Genomic DNA, 10,449 nt, shown 5'->3' with positions numbered 1-10,449 from the left:
AAATAATAATAAAATTACTTAAATTATAGCTACTAATGGATATAAACAAAAAACACATGAAGTATATATTATTATAAAAGAACAGCAACAACATGAAAAATATTTTTATTTGTGTTTTGCAAAAAAAAGAAACAAGGATTGAAGTTGACAAAAAATAACAAAAACAAATGTGGAACAGAAAAACAACCAATATCTGTAACTTTTAAGTTTTACATATACATACAAACAGAAAACAACAACAATTATAAATAAACAAGAAAAATTTGCAAACAAAAATACATTAAACTAAGTTAATATTATAAATATGCAACAAACAAACAACAACCAGAACATTACAACAAGTAAATAAATAAAATAATTTTAAATTAAAAAAACAGCCAAGCAACTAAAAATAATTACTAGCGAGATTTATTATATGCCAACAAAAATTCTGATTATTTCGTTATATACCCTTCCCACACTATAGTAACAGGTTTATTTGTGCATTTGATTATAACATGTAAAATAGGATAGACCCATTGTTATTTTTGATGAATGTACATAGAATCACTTTCAAAGTCGATTTATGCATGTCCGGATGTATTAATAATCCGGACTAAATGACATTTTGTACAGCTCACTTTTTTCAAATCCTGTTGAAATTGCGAGGACTTCAGGCAGACAAATTATATACAACTCAGAATTGGCCTTTTTGAGTTGTACACACCAAGTAAACAGTTTTACTAGTTAGAAGTACTATTCCATGAACAACATTCGTTTGTGTTATTAGGGTGCATATAACCCGACTTTCCCTATTGAGTTCTTCAAACATCTCTGAAACATTCCGATTGGTTTTAGGTATTTTCAAAAGGCACATTATGGTTGAGAGTATAAAAAAGCTGTTTTTACTTGTTTCAAATCAAGAGATAATCAAGGATTGTGTCAGGGCTCCCAAATAGGTTTCCAAATTTGTGAACATTCGTAATATAAGACTACGGAAAGTAAAGTACTAAAATTATTAATCATAATCGACGAAATGGCTGAAGCTAGAATCCAAACATATCAATATACATAGAACGGATAGGACAATATCCATAGAATAACTTCTGAGTCGATTAATGCATGTCCGCATTTATGCAATTACCTATGTTTCAGATCCAAGTACATCAAAGACCAGCACGGTGTGAGCATAAAAAAGAAAGGTGGCCTCTTGTTTTATATGCCTTTTGAATTGATTACTACAATCGCTGCGTTAGTCGATGTCATATGTTTTTGACGGCCATAATCACCATTCTTCTTCCATAGATTTTCTCTCAAAGAGCTGATGTTATTAGTTTTGCTGTGATGGCGGTTGATTACTCAGGCGTTACTAGCATATGTTTGCCAACACCATTCTTCTACGGATTTTAAAGTTGATGTTATTAGGTACCTAGCTATATGAAATCATTCACGAAGTTGAAGTTTTCAAGTTCCACAGTTGGTCCGAGTCTACAGGACGTCTTGCGCGTTGATACCATCAGCTTGGCCTTCTCGCCATTTATAGCCAGTCGCACTTTGGCTGACTCCTTAATTCGTTCAAAGGTGGCTGTTACAGATCCAAATGTTCGACCCATTATGTCGATGTCGTCGTCATAGGCGAGTAGCATATTCGTATTTCATATGACCTTAACCAGCAGGATGTTAAACAGATCACACGACACGACTATCAGCTTGTCTGAATCCACGTTCAGTATTGAAGGGCACTGAGAGAACCTTTCCGACTTTAACTGCTGATCTTGTGCCAGTTAAAGTTATAATGCATAGTCATATTACTTTTGCAGGATAGCCAAACGCAGACATGGCTGTAGCCGACGAATAGGTGGATTGTGTCCATTTATGTTTCGTGGGTCTTTTCCAGAATTTGGCGCTGTGTGAAATTCTGGTATATGGTGGAATTTCCAGGTCTGAATGTCCAATAATGTGATTGGCCATTGGCTTCAGTCGTTCACACAGCACGCTGGGCAGCACTTTATATGCGATGGGAAGGACCAAGGACGAACCCTATTGAAATTGGTGAATGATGTATGTTAAGTTTCGTGAAAATCGGTTCAGATTTAGATATAGCTCCCATATATATTTTCATACGATTTAAGGTAAATGGGGCACCAAAGTCCCTATATAACTTTTGATATGCACCAAATTTGGCAAAGTGTAGTAAATTAAGCCTATAAGGATGTGTGTTTAGTTTCGTAAAAATCTGTTCAGATTTAGATATAGCTTCCATCTATATTTTCGGCCCATTTTTACGTAAATGGTGCACTAAAATCCCTATATATCATCATCATTCGATTTGCACGAAATTTTGCATAACGTACTGAATTGAGTCTAAGAGTGATGTGTGCTAAGTATCGTGAAAATCGGCTCAGATTTAGATATAACTCCCATATTTATTTTCTTTCGATTTAATGTAAATTATGGACTTAAGTCCCTATATACTTTTCGATTTCCAAGAATTTTGGCATAGCTTACGGAATTAGGTTCGGAATGATGTGTACAAAGTTTCGTCAATATCGGTTCAGATTTAGATAGCTTCAATATATAATTTCGACTTATTCGTGTTAATGGTACACCAAATAATCAATGGGTGTCTGATTGAGATTAAATTTTAAACAGTGCAGCATACCGAATAGATTGTGTCAAGATTGCTTTAAATCGATAAATTTAAATTGAATTGCAGAATGGCATGTGTATCAAATATTTAAGTTCTTTAAATTTTCATGTCAATGGTCCTATAAGGGTCCTTTTTTGTGATTAAAGAAAAGTATTTTTGATGGCGGGCATGATAACTCCCCTCTGAAACATCGGAATCCGAAAATTCGAACGGTGTTAGAAAGGCTTTGGCTCTCGTATGAACTAGGGTTATTGACTGACTTAACAAAATGGAGGACCTTTGAAAAAAGTTTTTTTTTGGAAAAATAGGCTATTTTTGACCACAAACAAAGTTAAAAAAATAAGGAAGATCTTCACCGATTGGCTTTATTCTAGTTCACACGATAGCTATACACTCACAGAGAGACGTGTACAAATTTGGAATCGATTGGGTTATTAGTTATCGTGCCCGCCATTTGCAAAAACAATGTTTGGAGAAAAACCGAGTTTAAAGTTTGAGAAGCCCATCAGCCGTCGCTTGATGCTGACACAATAAATCTGCCATATCTTCAAAATTTGTAGAGATTTTCGCTTGAAATTTTATAGGGACAGTCTTGAATTAATGTATGTTTGAATTAAATCAAGGCACAAAATACAATTGTTAGAAACCGTGAATGGTGGGGGTCCCCTTAATACATCTCATGAATATACCCAAAGTGGTGAAGGGTATCATATAGTCGGCCCAGTCCGACTTTACTACTTTCCTTACTGTTTTTTGTTAAGATGAGTTGGAAACGTGTATAAATGAAAAATATTATTAGACATTGAAAAAGTATGTTATAATAATGTGGTGTATATCTTCGGTCCTTTAATGTTTCAGAATTAAATTAGTACCTGGCGCAAATTATATTGATCTGTGTAAATTAATTCACCACTTTTCGTTCGTTTGCAACCAATACAGCTAAGTTACAAACCCTATAATATATTCTTCCGGACAGCAATAACAAACGATAGAGGGCGGTAATAGAAATGTAAATAGAAAACATAAAAACTCTTACCTTTTAAACTCCCATATGCTGCTACAAAAAAATATTGGGTTAACACTCGCGATATATTCAAATTTATTTTTTAAATTTAAATTTGTAACACCTTTTTTATTTTTTCTTTAACTTTCCACCCTGAAACACTAATTTATGACATTGAATTTCGAAAACTACTTTTTGACTTTTTTTTTGCTTTATCTACGACTTCGATAATAAAACCACTTTTTATGGTTGAAACCCGCACTAAATGATGAACACTTTTAGCAAGAAACACATACATTTATCTAATGAAGCTTTTGTAGTGAACCTTAACCGAACCGAAAGCGAACAACGACAACAACGGATAGTAAACCGAGAGGAAATGGAGCCCCTGCTCTCTTTGTCGCGGACACGGAAACGCAGTTGCGAAGGGAACTATTTTCTTTTTTTGTTAAAAAGTTGTTTTGTAGCCAAACGCCCACAGATCGAAAATCAAACTAACAGCAAAGCAAGAAAGGATACAAGGATACATACACACGAACACTAACATATTCTAATAAGAAAACATTTTTGCAATAGAAAGAAAGGAAAAGGAAAGGAAAAAATGGATTTTATCCACTATTTTTTGCTGCATTCAAATTTTTTAAACAATTTCAAAAACATTTTAATACTTTTTTCCATTTTTAATAATTTTGCAACACAAATTTAACCGATCACTATCACGGACGTCTACACTTGATGAACGCGACGATAGAACTAAATGGGTTGCCAATTTTGAAACTCTCTCTTACCGGCATGATGGGGTATATCTGGGACTTAACGAAGGAATTTTGGAACGCATATTGAATGCATGTGTACTGGAAATGGGCAATTTCTCTGGGAGTAGTTCTAATGGAAATAGAATATGAATATAGTTATTTTAACCATGAATTAATGGAACGAGGACTAAATACACACCCTTTTTTCATTTTAAATTGTATATAGGCTAGAAGAGAATAAATTATTCAAACTCTTATTTTTGTTTTTTTTTATTGACCAAATGGCCCAACCAAAATGGCGCATAAGGAGAAATGGACATGGCTGAATGTGGCACACAGAATGCAAGGAATGGAACATGGTAAAGCCTTACGATTATATTTTTTTTAGAAGACCTTTGTCTTAAGCTACCAAAACAGGAGTGAAATTTGTTAAAGAATATTTTTTAAGGACCTTCAGAAGAGTGGAGTTTTTAAAGAATATTTTTTGAAGGACCTACAGAAGCGTGCATTTTATAATGGATATTTTTTCAAGAACCCACACAGGCGTGAACTATTTTTTTCACGTACCAACAGAAGCGTGGATTTTTTAAAGAATATTTTTTCACGTACCAACAGAAGCGTGGATTTTTTAAAGAATATTTTTTTCACGTACCAACAGAAGCGTGGATTTTTTAAAGAATATTTTTTTCACGTACCAACAGAAGCGTGGATTTTTTAAAGAATATTTTTTCACGTACCAACAGAAGCGTGGATTTTTTAAAGAATATTTTTTTCATGTACCAACAGAAGCGTGGATATTTAAAGAATATTTTTTTCATGTACCAACAGAAGCGTGGATATTTAAAGAATATTTTTTTCATGTACCAATAGAAGCGTGGATTTTTTAAAGAATTTTAGTTTCTAAAGAATATTGGTTTTTTAAAGAATGTTTTTTTCAAGGACCAACACAGGCGTAGATTTTTTAAAGAATTTTAGTTTCTAAGTCTGCTTTTCCACAGGCAGATTTTTATTTGGCAAATTTTTTGTTTTCTCTTTTGAAATTTTCGCTTGCTTTTCCCTTAGCAAATTTTTCTTTGCCAAATTTGCGAATCAAAATACAAAAGAAAGAAAATAAAAGTCAAAAGTGTTTGCATTTTAAAGATTTTTTTTAATATTTTATTTATTTTTTATATATTTTAATATATAAACTGCAAAAATTAAAAATTAAATTTCACTTAAAGCAACAGGTTTGTAAACAAAAGCCGGCTGTGTGTCAGTAAAGCGAATAGGTTCAAAAGGAAATGTCAACAAAATTGTTTTCAACGAACAGATCAAAGCAGAATTTGCGTGTACGGCAAATTCTGAACAGGCTTATTTTCGTTTTTCTTCCTCACACCCCTCTCGCCTACAAACTCAGTATTTGCCAAATAAAAATTTGCCTGTGAAAAGCAGACTAAAGAATATTGGTTTTTTAAAGAATGTTTTTTCAAGGACCAACACAGGCGTGGATTTTTTAAAGATATTTATTTTCTAAAGAATGTTTTTTTAAGAATATTTTTTCAAGGACCAACACAGGGTGGATATTTTAAAAAATATTTTTTTCAAGGAAATACAGAAACGTGATTTTTTTTAAAGAATATTTTTTTTAAGGACCAACAAAGGCGTGGATACTTTAATGGATATTTTTTCAAGGTAATACAGAATCGTGAATTTTTTTAAAGAATATTTTTTTCAAGGACCTACAGTATCCTGCATTTTTTTAAGAATATTTTTCCAAGGACCTACAGAATCGTGCATTTTTTTAAAGAATATCTTTCCAAAGACCTACAGAAGCGTGGATTTATTTAAAGGGGTTTTCTTCAAGGACCTTAAGAAGCGTGATTTTTTAATGAATATTTCTTCAAGGGCCTACAGAAGCGTGGATATTTTTAATGAATATTTCTTCAAGGACCCACAGAAACGTGGATTTTTTAAAGAATATTTCTTCAAGGACATAAAGAAGCGTGGATATTTTTAATGAATATTTCTTCAAGGACCTACAGAAGCGTGGATATTTTTAAAGAATATTTTTCAACAGAATTGTGGATTTTTTAAAGAATATTTCTTCAAGGACCTACAGAAGCGTAGATTATTAAAGAACAATTCTTCAAGGACTTACAGAAGCGTGGATATTTTTAAAGAATATTTTTCAATAGAATTGTGAATTTTTAAAAGAATATTTCTTCAAGGAACTACAGAAGCGTAGATTTTTAAAGAAAAATTCTACAAGGACTTGCAGAAGCGTGGATATTTTTAAAGAATATTTTTTAACAGAATTGTGGGTTTTTTAACAAGTATTTTTCAACAGAACCGTGGATTTTTAAATAATATTTATTTAGGGACAGAAGCCTGGATTTTTTAAAGAATATTTTTTTTCAATGTTTTTTCAAGGTCCAACAGCACCGTGAATTTTTTAAAGAATATTATTTCAAGGACCAACAAAGGCGTTGATTTTTTAAAAAAATATTTTTTTCACGGACCTCAACGAAGAGTCCTCAACGAAGAGCCACAACGAAGAGTCCACCACATCAAAACACTTTTCCAGAGTTCCAAATTTCAATATTAAGAGCTAAATTTTTTAAGTAATAATTCTCTTTTGGCCTATATGAAACTAGCTTTTCCAAGAGAAAATGTCCCATTTCAATACACACTCTTAAATATCAAAGGAAACTGATGCGATCAATCTTCATTTCACCCTCATTCGTTAAGTGCCATAGAAGTTCCAGAACTGTCCCCTCAAATAGATATTTCGTCACGTTCTCATTATGTGTCCATCATGCTACCCCGCATATTTCATGGAAAAATATATGTTCTGGAAAAAAGTAACAAGTGTGTGTGTGTGTTTAAAATTCACAATTTGCACAAGCCCAGATTCCATTTCCCCTTAGTCGCCATTTTTTAAATTGCTCTCTTTTGGCCCACATGAAATCTGAAGAGTAAAACAAGGTGCTCATGTGTATCTCATTCCCCGTTCAAGGTTAAAAAACTCCAATATGTTCACATTCCTTTCGTTTCTCATAACTACTCCAGAAGAAAATGCTCCTTTTCAGTACACTCTCTTAAAAATCGATGGAAAACAATGTAATCAATATTCGTTCCAAAATTCCTTCGTTAAGTCCCAGATATTCTCCATCCATACCGGTAAAAGAGAGTTTCAGAATTGACCACCCATTTAGTTCTTTCGTCGCGTTCATGAAGTGTAGACGGTTGAATCGGTTAAATTTTTGTTACAAAATAATTAAAAATACAAAAGTAATAAATTGTTTTTTTTAATAATTATTGAAATTATTCAACAAAAATAGTGAATAAAATCCATTTTTTTATTTCGTGCATAATAAAATATTCTGTAATATTCCTTTCTTTCTATTGCAAAAATGTTTGCTTATTAGAATATGTTAGTGTTCATGTGTGTATCTGCTTGCTTTGCTGTTTGTTCGATATTCGATCTGTGCGCGTTTGGCTACAAAAAGCTTTTTAATAAAAAAAATATCTTCCCATTACGACAACGTATCCGTGTCCGCGACAAATGGAGCTACAGCTGCATTTCCTTTAGGTTTACTATCTGTGTGCCGGTTAATAAATGTTTCGGCATCGGTATCGGTTCACCACAAAAGCTTCTTTAGATAACTTTGTATATATCTTTTGAAAAATCTTCATCATTTAGTGCGGGTTCAAACCATAAAATGTGGTTTAATTTTCGAAGTCGTAGATAAAGCAAAAAATGGTATTCGTAATTCAGTATCTTAAATATGTGTCTCAGTCGGGAAATTTAAAAATAAATATTAAAAGTGTAAAAAATGAAAAATACCCAATAAATTTTCTTATTGTAGCTGAGAAGAAGGAATTTAAAAGGTAAGTGCTTGCAAGTTTTCTAACCACGGATGGAGGTTGGCAACTCTATTGTTTGTTATGGTCTGATTGCTGCTGTGTGCCACAAACTTTTACTGGTCAACAAAGGCGTTTATCTCTATTCATTCTGTTGTGACTTAGATATTTTTTGATAAAATATATTCTGTACTACTCGAACAATCGATTTGATATAATAAATGCCAATATCAATCGATATTTTCTCACATACTGCAAAAATATTCCGGCCTTCTTCAATAAAGGATGTCGAAATTGAATTGCTACTTAAGTTAATTCCAATTTTTTAATTTTTTATTTCAAATATTTATATTTTTTAATTATTTATTGTTTTCTACTAATTCTAGTAATTTCTGGTACATTCGGACCCTCAATATTCTATAATAAGGGTTTTTTCGAATTTTGGGTGTACTGTACAAATTGTTGCCAAATTTGATAGATTTTACAGATTTTTTAATTAATTATCAGTAAATGATTTTATTGGTGCTTAGTTTACTTAATTTAAAGAAATTTTTTAAATTTTTCAAAAAAAAAAATGCAGTAAAGAAAAGACGATGTGTTTTTATAAAAACCCGTTATTTATGGAAAAATTGCATGAAATAATTTTCTATTTTCACACTAAATCTCTTAAGTGCGGTAAATCAAAGTGTTCTGAATTGGAAAAAAATTAAAAAAAACTTTCAACAAATCGAGGGCGGATCAAAAAATGTTTACCACAGTTAATGTTTTAACCCTTTGAGCCCCGATTTTTTCCGCAATCTTAGAACAAATTTCTGTTCACAGATTTGATGCAACTATCCTAAATAGGATATGCACAAAATTTTACATCGATATATCCTTGCATTCGGGAGATACAGTACATTATTTCGGAAAAATTAAAGTCCAATATCAAGAAAACCAAATGCAAAATCGTCAGAAAAATCATTTTATATTATTCTCTATATTCAATTTTACAAGAATCAAAAAGAATTCTGAGGGTAGAATTTGTACAATTTGAATACGAAGTGATTTCAACAATTTGGACTGTATACACAAATTAGTACTGTACACAAATTTACTCTCTTCTCTATATTGAAAAGCTCATAACTTTACCAAAATTTTGAATTTTTTTGATTTTTCTTTTGATATGCGTCGTTCATAATCAGGTCTTGACATATGAAATCCAAATAATACATATCTACTAGCTGCATACAAAATATAAGCTCTAAAGCATTTTGTTGCCTGTGGGCAACATTGGGCCACAAAGGGTTAATGACGTGAACACCTCGGTATATTGTGAGACTTTTCAGCGCATTGCTTCTTATAAATCCAATATTAACCCTTTAATGTAACTAACCTAAGTAGGATATGAACAAAATTTGACGTCGCTACATCCCTGCATTCGGGTGATACAGTACGTTCTTTCCGAAAAATAATAGTACAAAATAAACAAAAGCAAATGCAATATCGACAAAAAAAATCACTTTTAATTATTCCTGAGGTTCTTTTTTACAATACCCAACAACAATTCGTACATTTCGAATACAAATAAATAACTTGGACTGTATACACAAATTGGTATTGTACATATTTGGGCAGTCATCTATGTATTGAAAAGCGTATAACTTGACCAAAAATTTGATTTTTTTATATTTTTCTTTTGATATGTGTCGTCCATAATCAGCTCACGTATTAACTATAAGCTCTGACGTATTAACTATAAGCTCTGAAATAATTTGTTGCCTGTGGGCAACATTGGGCCACAAAGGGTTAAGCAAATGGAAAGTCCGATTTGACCCGAACTTTACACATCGTAATATTTTCACCAATCAAGTCCGAAGATGAGAATCAAGTTCACTCCTTTTAGTAGCTCCCCCACAAAGTGTCAATATTTTCAGTTTTTTAATTAAATATTAAAAGAATGGAATATCCGATTGACCCACACACTCTGCACATTGTTGAATTTTTACCAACTCGAATATCCATCCACTCCATCTGGTACTTTTGAAAAAATTGTAATCCAATTTAATGCATAACACGCACATCTTTAAAGTTTAAATGAAGTTCGAAGATGGAGCCCATCGGGCCACTCTTTTTAGTAACTCCCACACAAAATTGTCAACATTTTTCTGAAAATGAATTTTATAATATAATGCGAACATACTATCCGATTTGAACAAAACTTTGCACAACCTAATGCT

The sequence above is a fragment of the Musca vetustissima genome, unplaced genomic scaffold (genome assembly GCF_032173495.1).
Source record: "Musca vetustissima isolate MV318-11 ecotype Yass unplaced genomic scaffold, APGP_CSIRO_Mvet_v1 utg23871, whole genome shotgun sequence".
NCBI classification, from domain to species: domain Eukaryota; kingdom Metazoa; phylum Arthropoda; class Insecta; order Diptera; family Muscidae; genus Musca; species Musca vetustissima.
Note: the sequence above shows the minus strand (reverse complement) of the source record.